Here is a 24,970-nt window from a genome sequence, read left to right on the forward strand (position 1 = left end):
CTCACATATACAGTAAAAGGGATGCCAAACATGACACTACCTGTGCTTAGCCATGTATAGGGAGTGTACTATGTGCATCCAACACAGGCAGCCCTCCAACACCATCCTGAATACTGGCACAGCCACAAAGTAAGTCACTCTTCCTATCAATTGCCGAATGGAGTAGTATTTGTTGTATCTTTGGTATGGATGTGAGCATGCAAGGGAATCGGTGGCTGAATGGGATGCCAGCAGATAGTAAACACCTATAGTGGCAGCATGAGATCTGTAACAAATATTGGTGTCACCATAGTAGCCAGTACTACACATGGTGACAAAACCCACTGCAGGAAATGTGCGGGGCCACATGTGTGTCCATATGACACATGCATGCCAGTCAAGGAGGCTCACATATCCAACAACAGTCTCAGCCAGCAGGATAGGTGTAAACAAACCCAAACAAAGGCTGTGCTAAGGCCTCTGAATGATGGCTATGGGTAACCCCCCCAGGCCTACAAAGACAGACTACAACAGGTCAGGCAGTGGGATGTTAGTTCTGAAGGGTAAGAAGTTAGAAACTGAAATGTAGGTCAATCAGACCAAAGACCTGTAGTACACTGATATGCCTCTAGTCAGCATGATAGGCTAGAATACAGAATGAAATGGAGTATCTGACATACCAGTACAAGTCAAAGCAAATGTGTACAAGTGTCAGGTATGCCCCCAATCCTATGTAGAAATGACGTAACAGTCAGGTGTGCCTCCCCCATTCCTATGTAGACGTGTAGAAACACACAGGTGTGCCCCCCAATCCTATGTAGAAATGTAGTAACAGTCTGGTGTGCCCCCCTATCCGATGTAGACATGTAGTAACAGTCAGATGTGCCCCCAATTCTATGTAGAAATGTAGTAACAGTCAGGTGTGCTCCCCCATTCATATGTAGACATGTAGTAACACACAGGTGTGCCCCCCCCAATCCTATGTAGAAATGTAGTAACAGTCAGGTGTGCCCTCCCAATCCTATGTAGAAATGTAGTAACAGTCAAATGTGCCCCCCCAGTCCTATGTAGACACGTAGTAATACACAGGTGTGCCCCCCACAATCCTATGTAGAAATGTAGTAACATGTATGTGTAGGTATAATAACAGTGGAGCACAGATTACCTGAGCTGGCCAAGGTAGCAGGATAGATTGTAGCATGTGTACAATATGCAGATCTGCATGTGTTAGGTTGGTGTGTGTTGTATATTGTGTGAGAGTGGTCAATATGTATGCATGGTGAGGTTTGTCCTGGTGGCCATTGCCCAGTATTGCTGAAAACACTAGAGGGGATAAATGTATCACCAAACACCATCATACTAGGTGACTTCAATTACCCTAATATAGACTGGGAACACTACTCAAGCCCAAACACCCTAGCCCAAAAGTTCCTGGAATTCATAAACTCAAATGCCATGGAACAACTAGTCACCATCCCCACAAGAGGAGATAACATACTTGATCTCATCATCACGAACATGGGAGCACAATGTTCAACACCGGAAGTATACCCCTCACTGGTGAGATCAGATCACAAACTAATCTCGCTGGAGGTCCTCATCCCACCCCACCTGAAATAAAAAGACCACAGTAAAGAACTTCTCAAAAGCCGACTTCACACTTCTAAAGACTAGTGTGGTCTCCTTTCAGGCCCCGAGCGTGGAAAACAATACTCAAGCCGCTGAATCACTTACAAACGCCTTCTACCAGCACCTGCAGGACTGCATGGATAAGGCAATCCCAAGCAAAACAAAGACTCTTTGTACCAAAGGCAAGCGTCCAGTCTGGTGGACCCCAGCCATAAACAAACTCTACAACAAAAGGAGGAAGCTACTACAAGATAGAGCAAAATCCTTAAAAGGTAAGACACCCTTGATCACTATAAGTAAAAACTAAGAGCTCTCATAAAATCATCCAAAGCAAATTTCGAGAGAAAAATAGCTAAAGACTCAAAAGACAATCATAAGGCCTTCTTTAGCTATGTTAGAAACCTAGGAGGAAACTCCCAGATATGCTCAGAACTAGTTCAAAATGATGTGAAGATTACTGATCCTACAGACATTGCCAACATACTGGCTGACAGGTTCAGTGCAAACTTCTCCCCTCCCCAAAAGGAGAGATATCTATACCAAATGAGTGCAGCCCCCCAAACATCTCCTGAGCCCAAGTGAGAACTGCTCTCTCCAAAGCAAAAAACACAGCATCCATGGGACCCGATGGTGTCCCCGGCTGTGTGCTCCACGAACTCAATGAGGAATTAAACTCACAGCTAGGACAGCTGTTTAATCAAAGTCTTACCTCTGGATACGCACCCAGGAGTGGCGCACTGCAACTGTGGTCCCACTTCACAAAGGCGGTGCCTCCACAGACCCTGGAAATTACCGGCCCATTAGCTTGACAAGCCTTATCTGCAAAGCCATGGAGAGGATCATAATGGACCTCATAAATAAAGACATAGGAATTTGCAGACTTTGGATCCAACCCAGTTTGGCTTTGTCAAAGGCAGATCATGCCTTTTAAACTTGGTTGACTTTTGAAACAGTCACCAAAGCCATTGATGAGGAAAGGCAGTCCATACAGCCTACCTCGATCTGGCTAAGGCCTTCGATACAATACCCCACTCGGGTATCATTGAAAAACTCATCAGCTTAAATGTTAACCCATACATCACAAGATGGGTTGCAAACTGGCTGAGTGACAGAACCCACAGGGTCAGAGTTGCTGGCGCCATGTCAGACTCAAAGCCTGTCACAAGTGGTGTCCCACAGGGCTCAGTCCTGGGCCCACTCTTGTTTGGCATCTACTTTTCAGTACAAGCAAACACAGGAGGGTTATGGCTGACAAAGTTTGCAGATGACTGCAAACTGGGCCATAGTAGAAAACACATCTGACACAGATATCCTTCAGAAGGGTCTCACAGAAGCGGATAACTGGTGCCAGAGCCACGGCCTAAAGTTAAATGGCAAAAAATGCATAGTCATACCCTTCGGGAAAAACAAGGTTACCCCTAGCTACCAAATAGGTGGCAATCCACTGAGCACAGAAGAAGTTATCAGGGACCTGGGGACCCAGGTTGATAGTAGTCTGTCATTCGACACCCATGTAGCTAAAGTAGTTAGGAAGTCCTTCTACATTGCCCACCTTATCATGAAGGGATTCTCATCTAGATCAAGGGAGGTCATAGTCTCCTTTTACTCATCACTCATCAGACCAATGATTGAGTACAATGCCCCATTCGAATGTATCTGACCCGACACTTGCAGCAGCTGGAGAGGCCACAAAAGTTCCTCACCAAAAGGATAAAGGGTCTCAAAAATCTGTCCTATGCTGCCCGACTGAAAGAACTCCAGCTCTATTCAGTCGCTATCATGCTCAGAGGTGACCTTTGCCTAACATACAAGGCCATGTCAAACCCAGATTTGATGAATATGCTTCACCTCAAAAATCTAGATCCATCAGAGCCACAAGGGCGGAGACTTAAACCTCGACACGGCTATTAATAGGGCGTGCTGGAGGGATAGATTCATCACCCAAAGACTCCCTATGCTGTGGAACAAAATCCCGGTACATGTGAGGCAGAGCACCTCGCTGGCCTTGTTCAAGAGAAATCTTGACCAATGGATGGGAGATCGCAGATATACCCCAGGAATTACCTCAGTGTCACTGCTCGACAGAGGCACAGCAAAATAATGGGTATAGTTCCCCATACTAAAGGGGTGGCGTAAGCCACAAAACAATGGGCTAGGCTTATAAATGCCCTCGGGCAGATAGCCTAGTATGAACCTATGAACCTATGAACCTATGACAGGGCCAAGTCCTCACAACTGCAGTGCCAAACACAATGCTTCCCAGTATAACACATTCTAGCAGTAAGCCATTGTAAATGTTTGGAAGTAACATGTGTCACCATCTGAAAGATGGATATGGCATGACTGTCGGGCCAGATATACAAGCAGTACACAGGGGGAAGTAACCCAGACAGACAGTGTATAACGTGTAACTGTCAAATGGACACACCCTTGGAAATGTACATACAGGTTTGCAGCACATTATCTGGGCTTGTAGTAGGGAATACCAATGTCATCAGGCCAAACACTGGCAGACCACAAAGGTCATAGGAATGTGTTAAATAAAATCAAGAATTCAGTACACAGAAGGTTCAGATTCAAAAGTTTACTAGTGTACACCAGGAGGCAAAAAAAACGTACAAGTACAGAATTTTGTCTGACATGAAACAGGAAGCACACAATTTTATATAGGTTTAACATTCAAGCTGTGCCCACCTTACTGACGTGGTATGTCACAGGGCATCTACATCACTTTAGCTTACAGTCCTCTATTCATTAAATCTGCTGATGCTGTATATTTTAAAAAAGTTTTCCTCTGGTTACAATACGGCCTTGCTATCCACCTGGTCAGACATAATGTCTTTCTGTAAAGTTACTTCTTCAAGGTTTCATATCAGTTCGAATACAATAGCAGATTCAGTCTTTTAATACACATCTTTGTTCTCTGTTACACTTTCTCACACAGCTGCGTGTTATCTCAGTAATACATATACAAGGCCAAATCATCCCAGCAGGAAAGAGCAGAAGATTTCATTATTTCACACATTTAATTTCCTGACCCAGCAGATAATCACTTGTGAAAAGCATAAACATTAAAACTTGCTAAGCTAGCATCTGCCAGGGTCGAAGGTCAGCTTTGCTTCAAGCCACACTGCAGTTTCAAAACTACTTTACATTTAAACATGAATTAATCCTCTCTACTATATGATTAATAGAATAAAATGCATTATATACTACTTTGCTTTTAAACTAGCATTTCTCATATATTCAAATACACATTTTTCTAACATTTTCCCCCCTATTTATACTTTTTATTCTATTTTGAAGTATGCATAGTGTCATTTCATCTCCCAACTTCTTCCACTTAGGATTTTCAGCTAGGTGAGTCATTCAATCTATACTTCAGAAAAAATGTCATCTGAGATCAATCTTTCAATCTCAATATCTTGGTACAAAGTTTCAGTAACAGATACATCAATACAATCTTTGATTAATCTTTTCATGCAGGGAATTCCACAGCAAACACATGCTCCTATTAGGAGTATACCCACACAAATGGCAATCAGAATATTCATTAGGATGGAACCCCACCCCCCCCCAAATAGATTCTGGAAAAAGTCCGTCAGTGGGTTTGGGCCTGGCTCAGTCATGGCTGATACTTGCTGAATTATCTCTAGGTGATTATTAATTTCATGCCTGTTATCTGGTATGTATGCACAGCATTCTTCTTTGATAAGCGCGCACATACCACTTCTCGCCGCTATGGTGAAGTCAAGAGCCATTCGATTTTGTAGCACAACAGTTCTCATTGCATTCAGTTCATCAGTCACCAGTTCTAGGGCAGAAAAAGTTGCATTACTCATTACTTCGAGAAGTTTCGACAACTTCCTCAGCTCCCAGATCGATTTGACTGCTCCATAGGCTGGGAATATTCCTGCCCAGGATATAACACTGTTACTCAAGTCCATATGGGTCAATTTGCTTTTGTCTTTTACGGCATTATGATCTTTCCAGCCAGCTTCGATCTTTCCGACTGGATTCACAGGTTTTTCAACTGGACCTTCAGGTTTTCGAGCTGCTTCTCTCACGTTTCGTAACTTACCCAAAGGTAATTCTGCCGTATGTCTTATTGCCGGAACCAAATAACACAAAAAACAACTGCCGGACCAATTCTCAGGTAACCATTTATATGCCTTTTTCCCACAAATAAAATAACAGTTTTCTACTTTAGTACTAATACGCATCAGCCCTGCATGAAACATTTTCTGATCTATAACTGACAATTGTTTGAACAAAACTGGATTCTTGTGAATGTCATTCATGGTTGTTTTCAATGAGTTCAAATATGAGTCATAATTAGTATTGCAAAAAGTATTGCCATTACTATTCTTAATATAACATCGGTAAGATATGGTTATATTACAATTGTTCCAGCCCACCTGGAGGGTATAATTTTTATAAAAACATACAACTCCTTTTTGTGTGACAGGTAAAAATAAAGCTATTTTGTCCTGTGATCTCACAGTTCCTGTATCGAAGAGTAAATTCTCCCAAGTCTCATTTATCCCCAAAGGGACAGCGGACATTATCAACCCTCCATATGCTGTTGGTATAGCTGTACAAACCCAGCAATTTGAAATGTTCATAGTCTCTGCATATACACGTTTCATGGCTAGGTATGTGTTAAAATTTGGGTGCCAATCTATAGACATTTCCTCACGCCTTCCCACTTTCACTTGTGTGGTTGTGTGTAGGATAAACCACAACAAGAGGAAAATTGTCACAATTACAGTCAATAAATGTATACTCAACAAAATGATTATGCAACATCTCTGGGGTTGATCTAAATTTCTATTTGCTTTGTTTTTGGCCATCTCGGTCTGGTTGTGTATCAGTCACAAAGTTTTTATCAAGTTGAAAGTTCTTTACCGGTTTGCAATGTGTCAAATGAACCCAGGACGTCCTCTCGGCCACTCTAACTGCAGTAGGCATTGCCAACAGAACCTGGTACGGTCCCTCCCACTTTGGACTCGCCCAATTCTTCCTTTTCGTCACTTTCAGCCACACAAATGTCCCAGGGGCCCAGACTGCTTCCACCGGTCTGGTCTGTTCCTTATCTGAAAAAGAGTTAAACAGCAAAACATTTATTTGTTAACAGTTTCCTGATATAACTAGCTAATGAACTATCAGCCTCTTGCTCTGCAGGCATGAGAGCTTTCCACTGAGGCACATAATATGCTCTCCCAAAAAACATTTCAAAGGGAGTCAAACCCTTTACATTTGTAACCGTTCTCATAGTCAGCAGTGCCAAAGGCAGACAGTATATCCAATTCTTTTGGGTCTCCTCTACTAGCTTTCTAAGCTTATTTTTGAGGGTACCATTGTACCTTTCCACCAGTCCTGCTGACTGTGGGTGGTAGGCACAATGGTTCTTTAAGGAGATACCAAAAAATCTCCCAAGTTGCTGGATTGTCTAATTCACAAAATGAGTGCCGTTGTCACTATAAATCCTTTCCAGAATGCCAAATCTAGGGATTATCTCTTTTATCAGGGCTTTCGCCACTGTTGCTGCATCCGGGTTTTTGGTTGGAAAAGCTTCTACCCATTTAGAAAACATGTCTACAATAACTAAACAAAACTTTTTCCCTTCACACTTATTCAATTCTATGAAATCCATACAAATAGTACGGAATGGATATGGTGGTATAGGAAAACTTCCTTGCTTGGTTTTAAATGCCCCTTGTGCATGGTGCTTGTTACAAGTATGACAAGCTGCGCAAAATTTTTGTGTATAATTTGTGAATCCATATGTTTGGAATATTCGGTTTACTAACTGTACCATCCCCCCTTTTGAGACATGGCACTGCCCATGGCTCAACAAAGCTGCATATCTAAATAAATTAGACGGCAATATCGGTTTTCTCTCTTTGGAAATGTACAGTCCATTCTCAAGAATTGCGCCTTGTTTTACCCATTTTTGTTTTTCTGCTTTTGTAGTAAGCATCTGCATTGTTTTTAACATGTCTAAATCTAAAATCTCAGAGGGTTGTAATTCCTCATTCAAAAGTAAAGTTTCTGAGTCTGAGGCTGCTTGCTTTGCAGCTGCATCAGCTCGCATTGCCTTTGAAATCTTATCCTGCTGTTTCGTATGAGCTACACATTTACAAATAGCTACTTTGGTAGGTAACTGAATAGATTCTAATAACTCCAAAATAAATTGTGCATGATTAATAGGTTTTCCACTAGATGTTATCATTCCTCTATTTTTCCATTGTTGTGCAAATACATGTACTGTAGAAAAAGCATACTGACTATCAGTATATATGTTTACACACTTGTTTTTTGCTAAAGTACATGCCCTCGTCAAAGCTATCAATTCTGCTGCATGTGTAGATAAGTTGTGTGGTAAGGATTGAGCTTCTAAAATTTCAGTGTCTGTAACTACTGCATACCCTACCAGATTCTTCCCTGTAGGACCCCTTCTGCATGAGCCGTCCAGGTAATATGTCACCTCGGCATTGTCCAAGGGAATATCTGTGAGATCTTGTCTAGGCAAAGCTAACTGTTCAATTTCCTGCAGGCAGCTGTGTGGTGTGCCCTCCGCAGGAGTTGGAAGTAATGTTGATGGATTTAATGTCGTACATCGTTCAATTGTCATATGAGGTTGGCTCAGCAGTATAGTCATACACGAAAGGTGCCTAGCAGGAGAAAGGTATGCCACTTTTTCTTGCAGTAAAATTATTGCAACTGCATGAGGCACTCTCAATGTGAAAGGGTGGAATAACACCACTGAGGCCGAAGCCTGTACTGCCATTGCAGCTGCAACTACTGCTTGTACATAGTGAGGCAAAGATCGCGCCACTGGATCTAACTGTGATGAATAATAGGCTATGGGGCGTTGCTTATCCCCATGTTGTTGCATCAATATTGACGTCATATATCCTTGCTTACAATCTATGGTCTGAAAGAATCATTTATGATAATTTGGAAGTCTTAAAACTAATAAAGAAGCTATCAACTGCTTCAACCAGCAGAAAGCTGTTTCTGCTTCAGGTGTCCATTGTAAGATATCTTGTGCTGTCATTGGTGTCTTATATATCAAGTCAGTCAGTGGAGCAGATTCCAAAGCATAATTTGGTATCCAGCTCTGACAAAAATTAGTTGTACCCAAGAAAGACATCATTTCTTTCTTGGTTTGGGTGCTTGCAAGATTGCTGTTTTTCTTTCCTCGTCCAATGTTCTACCTTCATTGGATATTACATATCCCAAGTATCTAACTTGTTTTCTCCAAAGTTGTAACTTACTTTTGTTCACTTTGTGTCCTTGTGTTGCTAAAAATTTCAATAATGCTACAGTATCCTCCCTGCACTGTTGCTGGGTGGGGGCTGCTAGCAAGATGTCATCTACATAAAGTAGAATTTGACTACCTCCCGGTGGGGTAAACCCTGCCAGATTGCTAGCCATTTCTTGTGCAAATATTGTTGGGCTCTCACAATATCCCTGTGGTGGTCGAGTATACGTATACCTTTTACCCTGAAATGTAAATGCAAAACAATATTGACTATCAGGATGTATAGGTATTGAAAAGAAAGCATTGCTGATATCTACCACAGAGAAATACTTCTGTTGCGGTTCTAAATCGTTTAACAAAGTATGTGGGTCTGGCACCGTAGGTGCTCTAGGTATTACTGCATTATTTACAGTACCATTCGCCATTCCCCGTTTGCTTTTTTAACAGGAAATAGGGGTGTATTACATGGTGAATCAGGAGATTCTACCAGTACTCCTTCTTTGAGTAATGCTGCTATTATAGGCTTAATTCCTATTTCTGCATCCTTTCTCAGAGGGTATTGTCTTTTCTGTGGTCTAAAAGCTGACTTTGGGGTTATTGTAACTGGTCCTGCTGTTCGAGTAAGTCCTACATCTGACTTGCCTGTTGACCAAAGAGTTGTTGGAATTTCACATAAGGCCTTTTCTTCTTCTTCTAATAAGAACACTAATCAGCTGTCCTCGCTAGATTGCAAGTGTACAGCTGGATGTGTCTGTGTCAACCAATTCAGTTTTTGTTTTTGTATCCCTTGTTCTGATAGTTCTAAATCAGTCTGTTTCTCCCATCTTGTTACTTTTTCTCCTAAGTCTGCCCATTATACACTTTTGTTCTTTGTCAAGCTGACATGTGGTAATCGATTTGATCTATATAATGCAAGGAATTCTTGAGGTAATGAACAGCTAACTACACTGTTCCCTTCAGTATCCCAGTACAAAGTACGGAATACCAATCTAGTTGCTTGATTTCAGAACAATTCTTGCTCATACTCTCTATCAGGTCCTGGTGTAGTACAGTAGTATAGTGTACAGTGTAACAAATGCTGTTGATCAGTGTCAAGGGAGGGGGCCTTACTGATGGCTACGTTCATCAGTTCCTCAGTTACTGCCCCTGGACCAGTCGTGACTAGGTCCTGGCTGTACCAGTAAAAAGTTTCACCCTCCGATCGCACTACAAAGGTATCCATTTGTCTCTGTGCCTCCATACCTTGTACAGTTGGAACTACTGCTATGCCAAATATCTGCATAAGGTCCCTGCCCAATAGGTTCACTGGACACTTTGCAGAAACAACAATTTTACTTCTCTGGGTCATACCTGAAACAGGGTCAGTTATTGCTATATCATGGGAAAGTGGTTCCCTATATAGCTGTCCGTTTGCTGCTTTCACTAGTATATAATCAGGTGATTCGGAATGTTCTGGTAACTTGGAGGGGTGTATCAAAACTCTGTGACGCTCCTGAGTCACACAGGAATTTGACTTCCCTTCCCTCCACCAGAAGTGTAACTTCCAGTTTCGTATCTGCTAAGTAGAGCTCTAAACTTAATAATGCTAAGTCCAAAATTCCACTTTCTTCATCCTCCATATCTACTTGCACTTCCTCTACTCCTTCTATCACATTTACATTTGTTTTCTGTTTATTAACTTTTCCTGATGATTTCTGACTTTCACATGATGTATCTTCACTATCATATAGTCAGTCCTCATATTCCTTATCTTCTGTAATTACCTTTTTGTTTTGCTTACAATCCCTTGCTAGATGTCCCTTTTTCCCGCACTTGAAGCATTCACCTCTCTTTTTTCTCTCTTCAAAATCTTCTGATCATTTGTCAGACTGTTTGTTTCCCTGGGCATTCTTCTTGCCCTTTTTACCTGACTGTAACACAAATACTTCAGCTCCGTCTTCAGCAGTGAAGACTTGCGCCTTCTTTTTCTTTTTACTATTAAAATGCCTTTCAGCATGTCTAGTGTATTCGAGTAAGGCTTGTAGCCTCCCTGTTCGATGGTCTATCATATGCTTTGTAATGAAGTTACTAATAGGTGCAATGCAACTTTTCAAAAATGCATTTTTCAATTGTTGTTCATACGGGGAATCATTTGTTTGGTTCTCAGGAACCGACATACCGCTATGATTATTAAAACACTCTAATAATCTAGCATAGTACCCATCTATTGTCTCATTTTCCTGTTGTATGCATTGATTAATGCAAGTCCAGTTTGCTCTAGGTTTCCATTTCTCAGAGATTCGGTCTGTTAGACCTTTCACTCTGTTGTCTAACTCTGCGTCACTATGTGGGAGTGGTCTAAGCTCTGCATTACGAGGATTCCAGGTGCCACAAATCATGTGCCAATCTGGACCTATAATTTGTCTTACTACTTTTTCTACTTCTTCCCCATTCAAGTGGTAACTCAACCTCATGCCTTGTAAATCTTCTAAAAATTTCGTAAAATTAACTTTCGGATGGGGGATTCCTTCAGTAGCCTTCCGGATATCTTCCGGTGTCCATGCTCTATATACTAAGAGTGTTGGGTTTTGCCCTTCCTGTCCTGCCTGAGGATTTGGAACTTCTATAAGTGGGCATATTTCTTCCTCACTCTCATCCTGTAGGTTTCTCTCTATTTGATATGATTCTGTGTCCCTATGTGTTTTACATGTTCAGGACCTAGTTTCAATAGGGTCTCTAACAAATGGTTGTGGTCTTGCCGAAACTTCAGGATAATGCGGAGGCGGACCAGCTTGTCCACTCGCTTCATATCCTGAAAAGGGTAAGGGAGGGGGCAAGGGAGGAGGAGGAGGAGCTGTCGCTATTACCAAGTTATTATATTCTTTGTCTAAAAACAATGTTTTTGAATTTTTAAGCTTCTGTTCTCTACAATTTGCTTCCTCAATCCACCTGTGTGCCTAAGGAATGCCTAATTGGTGTTGCTTTTTTGCCTGACCTCCCGCATCAGATTTAAGCTGTTTAAGGAGTTTAACTAGTGAAGTTTTATCTAGTTTACCATCAAATTCATATTTGTTAACCCATTTCATATAATACCTAACGTTATCGGAACGTTGTGATTGCATGTATTTTGCGTCTTCGGTTAGGGGCGGATCTCGCAATGTTTTAGTGCACTGATTACCATGGCAAAGAAAATGTTACGTAACCCTTTTTTATCACGTGATATCAAATTCTCAGTTCCTGTTCACAGTTTATCTAGAATAACTGCCTACCTTATTCTGTTACCCTGATCTATGACCAAATATACAGTACTTCCTTTTGTCCCTGATCTGTAAAAACAAATCTTGACAACAATATACTGTAACCTAGTCCCTGATCTAAAACAGAAAAAAGGAAAATTCTTCCTACCTGAGCCTCCGGTATTGAACTGTCCAATGTCCGCTCTTCGGCCCCAGATCAGAAAGTGGCCAGCCTCTTTAAACGACAATTCAGTCGGAGGTCTTTTCACCCAAGAAGAACCGTTTCGGTAACTTCTCCTGCGCAGTATTCGACCACCGGTAGACTCTGATCTGCAGCTGTCCGAGGGAATTTCTGACTAAGAAGGACCAAACTGTTAAATAAAATCAAGAATTCAATACACAGGAGGTTCAGATTCAAAAGTTTACTAGTGTACACCAGGAGGCAAAAAAACGTACAAGTACAGAATTTTGCCTGACATGAAACAGGAAGCACACAATTTTATATAGGTTTAACATTCAAGCTGTGCCCACCTTACTGACGTGGTATGTCACAGGGCATCTACATCACTTTAGCTTACAGTCCTCTATTCATTAACTCTGTTGATGCTGTATATTTTAAAAAAGTTTTCCTCTGGTTACAATACGGCCTTGCTATCCACCTGGTCAGACATAATGTCTTTCTGTAAAGTTACTTCTTCAAGGTTTCATATCAGTTCGAATACAATAGCAGATTCAGTCTTTTAATACACATCTTTGTTCTCTGTTACACTTTCTCACACAGCTGCGTGCTATCTCAGTAATACATATACAAGGCCAAATCATCCCAGCAGGAAAGAGCAGAAGATTTCATTATTTCACACATGTAATTTCCTGACCCAGCAGATAATTACTTGTGAAAAGCATAAACATTAAAACTTGCTAAGCTAGCATCTGCCAGGGTTGAAGGTCAGCTTTGCTTCAAGCCACACTGCAGTTTCAAAACTACTTTACATTTAAACATGAATTAATCCTCTCTACTATATGATTAATAGAATAAAATGCATTATATACTACTTTGCTTTTAAACTAGCATTTCTCATATATTCAAATACACATTTTTCTAACAGAATGATATATTGAGAAACAGCTGATGTCCCTGCATAAGCCAGAATAAGTGGAATGCCCCATGCATATCTGTGAGTCAGATGCAAGTAGTGCCCATAGGACATATGCACCCAGCTCAGCCAACCACCACCCACAGGTACCTTTCCGATCTTATCCCTGCTCTTGGGAATGAGTACAATATGACCCCCACCTATGTATGTCAATAGCGAAAGAATACAGCATGCAGAGCAGGTGTCCCATGCAGGTGTGTCCCTAGCTGTAAGCAGCACCTTGCCAGCATCCACACTACTGGATCAATACTGACAGAAAGTATTGGCATGAACACCTAGCACACCTACCCTTTCACCCCAGGGGAATATACTGTATTGCAGTCTGGGACTGTAGGACTGACAGAATGCAACGGCCTGTGACAGCTGGCCTGCATCACTATCAAATGGCCTACAGTCCTCTGCCAGAGGCCTATGTCTCACCCATACTGCCAATGTATGTTATGTCATGGACTCCCAAATAACAACATAACACAGTCCACAGAACCCATATGCAAGGCCATGTAGACAAACCACAGTAACATGTCCACCATGTCCTACTGCATGAACTGTGGACCAACATCAATATATTGCTGTGATGAGGTGATAACTATAGGGAACATATCAGATAATGTTTGCATAATGTATGGAAGAGGATATAATAATAGGGGGGGGGTGAGAGCATGGGCAGCATGGAGTGTGTGAAGTCCACAACACAGTTGTGTGCACATACTATCCCTGGCTGCAAATACAAGAATGGGTGACTACAAACCTGCTCGTAAACCACAATGTGCAGGGGTAATGTCCTGAATTGTGATTCCTGCCTCTGGGTAACCTGTGTGAATCTGTACAGCTGTGAGATATTGACACAGCAAGATAAGGCCATACTGTCACGTCAATGGATGTACAAGTATGGGATCTTCTGCCACCACTCTACCAAGGTGCTGAACCAGTTACACAGACCCAGCAGCTACTGTCTGCAGCTCCCCCTCCAGAATGGCATGAGTGTGCAAGAATATGTAGGCATTTGACCACAATACTGGACACAGCTGCATTCACCCTGTGTTCCCCAGGACATCACTGGAAGCAAATATGTCTTCCTGACAGTACTTGACATAAAACATCACAGTGTATAACAGTACACATGTCTGAATATCTCTGCTAACACCAGGACCATGTATCAGAAGCAGCACAGACACAATACCTACAGTAACCCATTATCCTTTGCTCATTTTGACCCCCATATTGTCAACTGATCTACAGATATCCTGCAGAAACAGTTTGCTAGCTGTAGGTGTAGAACACAAAGGTCTGCACTGAAGTACAATCTACCTGGAATGGATTCACACATTCAATGCAGAAGGTCATACTGGGCATGACCACACACTTAAAGAAATGAGGCCCATGTCTGGCAACAACAGTGGACCATACATATCTGACAGTTGCAGATGTTAGTGCATACACTCCTCAGTATGCACCAGTCATGCTTTACACACACATTGGATAGGAATACACACATATATCCAAGGACAACACTCTATAATATGCCAAAATACACATACATAGATGTGTGGAAGAGAGTGACATGAGGCCTGTCCCACCCAGCATACAGCCAAATGGCTTCAACCACGTGATGTGTAAATGTCACTCGCTGTGCACATTTGCCTCTGGAATCTCTCAGCATTATAGAGTCTGTGGTGCTAGTGCTAACTGTGCAACATGACTGTACAAGGCAGTAGTCATCTAGCAGTTGTATAGATGTACCTGTGGAATATAAACCTGTGTGTGCCTGAGTGTGGTGTGTCTGCCTCTAGATGAATGGGTTATGGCCCATGCACACACATTGCCCTCCCCATTGCCCTACTATGGCAAGCCTGCTGATGTCATTCACTTTGAAAAACACCTTTGGGGAATGAGTCACCCACTAATCTCTGTGGTGCATCCTATAACTGCGTAATGCTCTAGTGTGATATACTAGTTAGGCAGGATTTTTCATCCCAGACATGGCAACTGCATGTGTGTGTTTGTCTGTGTAGACTACAATTTCAAATGCCCTACTTTGGCATGCCTGCTGATGTCATTCACTTCGAAATACACCTTTGGGGAAGGCATAGCCCAGTAATCTCCGTGACACGTCCGATAACTGTGTAATGCTGTAGTGTGATAAACTAGTTAGGTAGGAGTTCTATTCCCACACATGGCAAATTTGTATGTTTGTGTGTGCTTGTTTGTTTCCCTGTGTAGGGAGCAATGCTTTTGAGGCCATGCACATTCACTACAACCTATATTTCCCTACTTTGGCAAGCCTGCTGAGGTCATTCATTTTGAGATACACCTTTGGGGAAGAAATAGTCCTGTAATCTCCATGCTGCATTCTATAACAGCGTAATGCTGTAGTGTGATATATAGGCCATTGCCACATGTGTCCATATATTTCAAAAAAACAAACATTTAAACATCCTGATGGCTTATATACTTTTACAACAAGTAGTTACTTAATTGTGATAGTACTAATCTCATATACCTAGCAACTTGGAAGAGTGTGAGGCATTTTATGTAGGCCTAACCAAAAGAAGGTTAAGCGATAGGGTATACAATCACCTTTATGATATAAAGAAAGGGAATGAACAAAGTGCTTTAGCAAAACATATACAAGATAATAAAACACATCGTTTCAGTTTTAAAGTTTTGCAACTTGTAATTCCAAATCCCAGAGGAGGTGATAATATTAACCATTTGGCAAACATGGAACTCAAGTGGATACTGACTTGAAGAGCACACATTATACCAGGTATTAATCAATTTATGTCAATAAAACCTGTATTAAATAACAGAAAACTATAAGAAATACAAATCATATATACAAAACTTGATGTTATTTAAAGTCGATTGTATTAATTCATTGATAAGTATAGGAACACACTTTTTTAATATACTTTTTTAATGTACTAATTTCAATATTCTAATATATTATAGTCAACATTAATAAATAGAGTTATAGCATTTTATAACAATAACTTTATAATTGCTATATTTAAATAGGTTACAAATGTACATAGAATGAACTATACATTTATATTTTATTGATGGTTTTATGTACTATTTTGACGTCTGAAATGGCATCTATGTTTATGAAACATATAACCTATATTATAATAATGTTTTAGATATGTTTCCAACATCTCAAGGTTTTTTAAGGTTTTAAGATTATACAGAATCAAAGTAATATATGTTAGAATTTTTTAAAATTAAGTGACACAATATAAAACCTTCAGGGGTTTATACATGCTATGATATAATTTTGAAGTACTTATGTATTATTTGCTCTATATGTTTTAAATAGAGTTATATAACATTCTAAATGATGTTGCAACGGGCACAAAGCACTTTAAAAACTTGGAGCACTTTAAATAATTAGTCATCTATTAAGTTAGTTGATTGTTTGATTGCTTGGTTTGACCGCCAAAAATATTGTATAAAACATTGCATTTCTTTCATTGTAATTACATCTGAAGAAGCGTAGTCATTCTACGCGAAAGCGCTCATTTTTATTCCTTGTACCACAATAAAGACGTTTTTTGAACTACAACGGAGGTTTATTTCCTAGTGGTGATTCCTTCTGCATCTGTTTTCATCAGTGTGATATACTAGTTCAATAGGGGTTCTATTCCCAGACATGGCAAGTGTAGATATGTATGTGTTTGTCTGTGTAGGGGGAAATGCTTTTGAGGCCATTCATGGTCAATACAACCTCCATTGCCCTACTTTGGCAAGCCTGCTGATATCATTCATTCTGAAATACACCTTTGGGGAAAGAATAGTCCAGTAATCTCTGTGGTGCATTCTATAACAGCATAATGCTGTAGTGTGATATATTATTTTGGTAGGGGTTCTATTCTCTGACGTGGCAAGTGTGGATTGTTGTGTCTGTGTGTGTTTGTCTGTGTAGGGAGCAATGCTTTTGAGGCCATTCACAGTCACTACAACATCCATTGCCCTACTTTGGCAAGCCTGCTGATGTCATTCACTTTGAAATACACCTTTGGAGAAAGGGTAGCCCAGTAATCTTCATGGTGTGTCCTATAACTGCATAATACTGTAGTGTGATAAACTAGTTAGGTAGGAGATCTATTGCCTGAATGTGTTTATGTTTGTGTGTGTGTTTGTTTGTCTCTGTAGGGAGCAATACTTTTGGGGCCATTCACAGTCAATACCACCTCCATTGCCCTTCTTTGGCAAGCCTGCTGATGTCATTCATCTTGAAATACACCTTTGGGGAAGGAGTTGCCCAGTAATCTCTGTGGCATGTGCTATAACTGCATAATGCTGTAGTGTGATGTACTAGTTAGGTAGGAGTTCCAATCCCAGACGTGTTAACTGTGAGATTCAGTGTGTGTGTGTGTGTCTGTGTGTGTGTACCTGTGTTTGTCATTCGTATCCTGTGTGGAGGTGGCTGTGAGTGTGTAACAACTGGACTCATTGTGGAGTGGGTTTTGCAAATTTCTTATATGGTGGGCCTATTATATGTCACAATGTCCACCTTACAAAGATAACAGATGTCCAACAGCGGAGAGGCTGGGGTTGCCAATCTATACCCCTACATGTGACATCAAGGCCTGGTGAACAAATAAGACAACCCTTGTATTACCCAGAGAACACTGTCAACCCATGTCTCATACATAAACACACTCGCCTAGGCAACAACCACTTTGTTGGTAGTACCCTGCATATTGCCCATAGATAGTAATTATGGTGTGATTACAGCAGACTACAGAGGGCAATGCACCCTGTCCATCAGTCCAATAGGCACGTACTTGCAGACAGTGTACCTTTACTATGTTCCCCACTGGAAACCTGCAACACCTGTGGTGCCATCAAATGTGACCCACAAAGGACATACCATGCCTTAAACACATGCCCTGTATGGACAGATGCCACTGACACCAGGGAATACCTGTATCATGCTATCATTGTAGGTGCAGGGTCAACCTGCTGTCCATTACCCGTTCCCACCACATGAGGTCAGGACTGGCACATCTAATGATAATCGGTGTACACAACATGGGCCAGACACCTCAGGTACAGTTCCACATGTCACTGTACATGCATGTGAGACATGTGCACATCCCAGACACTGTCCATGTCATGAACTAAAGAACACATACATGGCAAGCAATACACAGCAATGGCCACACACAATAGTTACCCAGGTGACTGGATGGTGAATACAATACCCACCTGTGTGGGCCAAATCAGACACTACATCCCTGAGCCACACTGCATACCATTGTCATGTGACCTAATGCCAAGGTATACCCATCACCTAGCCTTGTATAGCCATCTGGCACAGTCGACCACTACACACCTGTGAAGCAATGCACCCATGCATGTCACTACTGGAACCCTGTGTCTGTGTGTGTGGAGTATAATGTTTTCGACCCCATTCGCATTCACTACAACTCTCATTGGCCCACTGAAATTAGCCGTCTGATGTCAGATACCTTCACATACCCTTTACCCATATATCATCCAGATAACCCCTGTGGTGCATGTGATACCTGTGTATTACTGTATTGTGGCAAACTAGCCAGTTAGGAAGTTTATTCCTGACCCTGCCAACTGTGTTAATGTGTGTGAGTCCCTGAGAGAGTGCGGCTGTGTCCACAATGACACCTGTTCATGTGAACAAGCACATGTACTACACCTACCTTATCGCTCCTATATCACTGTTGCAGATGTCACTCACCATCAGATATACCTTTGGAAAGCTCCCCAACATGTAAGCTATGTGGTGCATGCAATATCTGCATAGACATGTGATAGCTATACATAGTCAGGGGTTTGAAACCTCATACTGGTAAGTGTGTGACACAAACATGCTTAGATTTTACTCTCCCACCACCTCCCCGACTTACTTTGTCTCTGTCTATCTCTCTCACTCCCTTTCCGGTGGATGTGGAGAAGTATGCCTGCTTTGCTTAGGCAGCAGCTTGTGTTTTGTAAGTGATGCTCATGATCAGCTGATGGCCTCTGTATGAATTGCAGTTCCCCTCTAGCTGGTTGCATGTGGAACAGCTGTGGTAACATTCCCATAGCCAATTACATGGAAACACACTCCAATATCTAGGAACATCATGTGGGTGTAGGGCCTTTTCATTCACTGTGATCAGGACCTCATGTTGGTATTTGGCAAACAGCATTACAAATGGTATTGGGATTTACCTTTAACAACATACACTACGGACACAGGCCAACAAACAGGAGGGGCATGTGCAAGACATGACTACAGAATGTAAGTGTTGCTCTTCTGCATTTGGAGTAATGTTAATTTAAAAGGGTGTGTGTGGATATGGCTGGTCTACATGATTCAATACCTGTCATGACAGTGTTATGTGTTTGAGGAAACTCCCACCTGTAGGGTTATCTACAGACTGGGCAGTGTTTGGAGTCTTATATTTCTTGTGTTACTCACAGATCACCTATCTTAGAACTGCAGAAGCATAGTCTGAGGATTGTAGTCAATAAATGGCGACAGCCATGAGAGTTACTGGTTTCAAATCCCTCTATTCTATCTAGTATTAACGATAAATTGGGATTGAGACCATCCTATGTATACAAAACTGACTATAACCTTAAGAGAATATTTGAAACAAGGTCTAATAATATTAATAAACGAACACACGCAGGAAAGGGTGGAACCACCAAATGTGGACACTGTAATCAGTGCTGCAGTATTATAGATAAGGAGAGTGTAGTACTTGATAATATTTTAAGAAGTAAGATCTATTTTAGTAAAGGGAATTGCCAATCACAGCATCTGATTTACTTAGCAATATGTTCTTCCTGTCATTACTTTTATGTGGGTAAAACGGACAGGAGATTAAAAGATAGAATATATGACCATTCATATTGCATACGTAAAAAAGATACCAATAATGCCTTGTATAGGCATTTAAATAGTAATTCAGGCTGTGATGGCTTCTTGTTTGGCATTTTGGAAGTGGTGAAACAGAACCCTAGGGGGGGTGATGTTAAGGCACTTGTTTCAGAGAAGGAAATAAAGTGGCAAATTAGGTTAAATGCAGCTACACCCCCAGGATTAAATGACTGTATACCTACTAAACCCCTTTTAAGAAATTAATCCTTAAGAAAGGAATGCTTATATTCATTACTTTGAGTAAATGTTATAAGTATCATATATTATAATATATACGGATTATGTTACAAAATAAGTTATGAATTTAAGCATTAATAAATTATAATTGTGATTTTAGGGAATAGGAACATATTTATAAATGAGGTTTTTAACTGTAGTGTACTAATATTTTAGTATACTATGTTTATATATAATTCTTAAAAAAACTTGTGCAATAGTTAGTATTTATGAATTAATGAAGTAGATTTTAGAATTTCTACAATATACAATGTAATATATGTAAGTGTTTTATTTGATATATTAATTATTAAATGTGGAATTATTTTGGTTAGGAATTTATGAATGTATTTTAAGAAACACTGTGATTTTAAGCTAATTAGCATATTCAATTAATTAATTGTCTGATTTTGGCGGTTATTTCTGTATATATAGGTTAGTGTAAGGTGAAATTAGTGTTCTGATGAAGTCTACGGTTGCGTAGATGAAAGCGCTAAACCAGTAGTTCTTTTATGTGTTTGAATAAAAGACATTGAATATTGGATCGTGACTGCTTTACTAGAACCACACAAACTACATGTACCTAAAAACTACATGCACCTAAAAAACATATGTATAAATACTGTCAAATACATGCTGTAATAACATATAATAAAGCATATAATAAAGCATGTATGACTACAAACACATATGAACATGTGTCTTCAACACTTCTATTCAAAAGAAGCACATGCTATAAACTCAGAATAAATATATATATGTAATAGCACGCAGGACAATAAAATGTGGAACCACGAAGGTAAATATATCATAATTTCAGCACTTTAAACTTTCTGTCCCCAAAAACTTGCTTCAAATAAATTTTGTCACACAGAACTGAGTATGAGATTTTTTATATATAAAAACGGATCACCTTCAGATGCCCGAAACGCCAAACCGCCGACACACAAATCACCGACACCAAAAGACCGACAACAAAAAATACCGACAACGCAAAACACCGAATACCATTACACCAACACACTACACGTAAACAACACAGTACACTACATAACATATCCACTATCCCTAACCCAAACCCTAACCCTAAGGTCTGACACTACCGCACACTTACCCTACCTGCACCCTAACCCTAACTCACTTACCCACCCCTAACCCCAAGGTCCGACACTACCGCACACTCACCCTACCTGCACCCTAACCCTAACTCACTTACCCACCCCTAACCCCAAGATCCGACACTACCGCACACTCACCCTACCTGCACCCTAACCCTAACTCACTTAACCCACCCCTAAACCCACAGTCCCTCACTATCGCACACACACCCTACCTGCACCCTAACCCTAACTCACTTAACCCACCCCTAAACCCACAGTCCCTCACTATCGCACACTTACCTGTCCGCTCCCGAACACTAAATCCCTCACTCTATCGCACACTTACCGAGTCCGTCGGGTTCTCACCTTGTCGGTCATCTGCGTTGTCGGTGTTTTCGACCCATCGGATTCCGTGTCGGTGAAATGCGATTTCGGGCATCTGAAGGTGATCCATAAAAACATATGTAATAAAAAATATAACAAAACACAAGAGACTACCAATACATATGAACATGTATCCATAGAACTTCTATTCATGAAGAATACATGTTAGAAGCTCAAAAAATAAATAATAAAATACGAGAACAATAAAGTGAGGAAAAACAACTATATATTCAAACATCAGGGTTTCAATACTTTAAGCCTTCTATTCCTAAGAACTGGCTTCAAATGAACTTTGTCATTCAGGCCAGGTGGCCTGTCGGCTCTACATCTTACTATCAATTTTAGCTCACATTCCTCAATAAAATTGTTGAAATCACCTCCCCTCATGTTAGCATTAAGCACCTGTAGGACTGCAAATTTAAATATATGGTGCAACCCTGCAGTTAAGTTATGTTTAGCCAGGGCGTTAACTTCATGTCCAACTTGTATATGATAAGCGTGTTCACGAATCCTTTCACAAAATTTTCTGGTGGTCTTACCTATATAGAATGCCTGGCATAATACACACCTAGCAAGATATATAGCAGACTCTGTTTGACAGTTAGCAGCTGCTCTAAGTTGGAAGTCACGATGTATACAAGGATGCAAAAAATTAGTCCTAACATCAATGAACTCACACTGTTTACATCTTCCACATGGAGTTGTACCTAAAGGCAGGCTTTCATTCCTACTACTAACCTTGTTTAACATAAGGGGCCTATAGCATAACAGTTGTTTAATATTTCTTTTATTCTTAAAGAAAAACTTAGGGTTCTCTCCTACTATATCTTTTATATCATTATCCATCATACATTCCCAAGCTGTTAAAAAAATATAACCCTACACAGATATCCATTAAAATTGGTGGATAAACTATTTTACATTAAAATGCACATTAAAATAGGCATAAATGGGGGCAAAGCCTAGATGGCCAACTGAAAGCAGTGAATTTTGAGAGCTCCATTAACTAGTATAATAATATAGGAAAATTTTATTATTTTCAAGTTTAAAACATCAGAAATCTATAAATAAACTACTAAACTACATAAATGTCAATTTTGGTGGAGATATACAAAAAATGTTCCTGTCAAGTAACTTGGAGATATATTGAGTCACTGAATATGAACAACTCAAGGAATTCTCATCCAGATGCTGCTTTGAAAAAAGAACTTCATTTGATGATATCTACTTTACAGGAACTATCTTTGAAGATGGATGGCTTTAAAAATGACTTAGAAAACCTCAAATTAAATTCTCAAAAACAATCTGATACTCTTAAGGAGCTATTACAGCAACACCATACAAAAATAAGAACTATAGAGACTTCTCTAAATGACATAAAAGAGGAAGAACGCATATCTGAGCTTTGGCTGGCTAAGATCTACTTGCAATCAACTGGACGCATAAGCGAATTTAAGCAAACTTTTATCTGCACTTTTTCATATAGTACTGCAGTTTATTTAATTATTTTTCACTGAATATTAATTTAATTGAATATTGTGGGCTCTGTGTCTCTACAGAGAGTTTGTTAGAACTGTAGCCATTGGTAGCAGTGGAGGGTAGTTTCATTTCATTGATGTCCTAGCCTAGGGGGTTTGTCTTGCCATAAGTGTTAGATCTTGTGTTATTTCTGCTAAAATATCTGAGCTTTGGCTGGCTAAGATCTACCTGCAATTAACTGGACGTATAAGTGAATTTAAGTACACTTTTTCATATAGTACTGCATTTTATTTATTTTTTTCACTGAATATTAATTGAATTGAATATTGTAGGCTCTGTGTCTCTACAGAGAGCTTGTTAGAAGTGTAGCCATTGGTAGCAGTGGGGGGGGGAGTAATGTTATTTCTGCTAAGATATCTGAGCTTTAGCTGGCTAAGATCTACCTGCAATCAATTGGATGTATAAGCAAATTTAAGTACACTTTTATCTGCGCTTTTTCATATAGTACTTCATTTTATTTTTTTTTCTCTGAATATTAATTGAATTGAATATTGTGGGCTCTGTGCCTCTACAGGTAGTTCCCCACCCTTCCTCCATGTTCTTGTTTTGCTGTTAATCTTGGTGGCTTTGAAATTGCCCGCCCCTCTTGTAAATTTGTATTTGGATACTCCTTCTGGGCCCATCTCGTTTGCTCGCTACAATGAGTGCAGTTAGATCATATTCTGATTCCAGGCACTACTACTGGTCTCATCTTTTCAGCTGTATCCACTGTGTACAAAGAGAGCATTTGGGAAGGGCAACCCCTGTAGCATCTTAATCGTGCTCTGTGCCCTCCCTCAAAAAATAAAAAATAAAAATAAATATATATATATATATATATATATATATATATATATATATATATATACATATACACACACACACTTTATTCAGCTGTCCTTACTGTAACTGTCTTTGTTTGCTGTTCTGCATGCAGTTATCTATTCAATTGCTCTTACTCTGCACTTATTATTGCTTGTTAGTAGCCTTCTAATTTACTGCTTTCTGCACATGTTTTCAGTCATTTAATTTAATTGCATTTAGTTAGACTGTATCTGCTGTAATATTGCTACACACTCAAGTGTGCTAGCTTGCACTGCATTTGAATTGTATTTACTGCTGTTTTAGCTGCTTTTCTGTAAAAAAATAATATTCAAAGCTTGTTTCCTGCCTTTCCTGTAGCTAGTCTAGTCCAGATACAGACTTCCTGTATCAAGACTGTTGGTAAGCTTCTAAGCCCCCCAAGCCTTTCTGTGTTGGATGGACGCCTTCTAGCTTATCAGTGGGAGTGGTAAGCACTAGGTAGCATGTCTACCACAAGAGGAGTGGTTTCTGGCCCAGAAATTGTAGTTTATTGGCCATTTGGGTAGTTTTCCATCTCTTTCAACTTTCTGGTTTAAAAGACTGCATTTGCGCTTGTTTCCCACCTTTCATGTAACTAGTCTTGTCCAGGTACAGATTTGCTGTATCCAGGACTATGTGTAAGCTTCTGAGCCCCTAAGCCTTTCTGTGTTGAAGGGAAGACTTCTAACTTGTCAGTGGGAGTGGTAAGTACTAGGTAGCCTATCTACCACAAGAGGAGTCGTTTCTGG

Source organism: Protopterus annectens, chromosome 11.part0 (genome assembly GCF_019279795.1).
Source record: "Protopterus annectens isolate FY-2018-M chromosome 11.part0, PAN1.0, whole genome shotgun sequence".
NCBI lineage: Eukaryota > Metazoa > Chordata > Ceratodontiformes > Protopteridae > Protopterus > Protopterus annectens.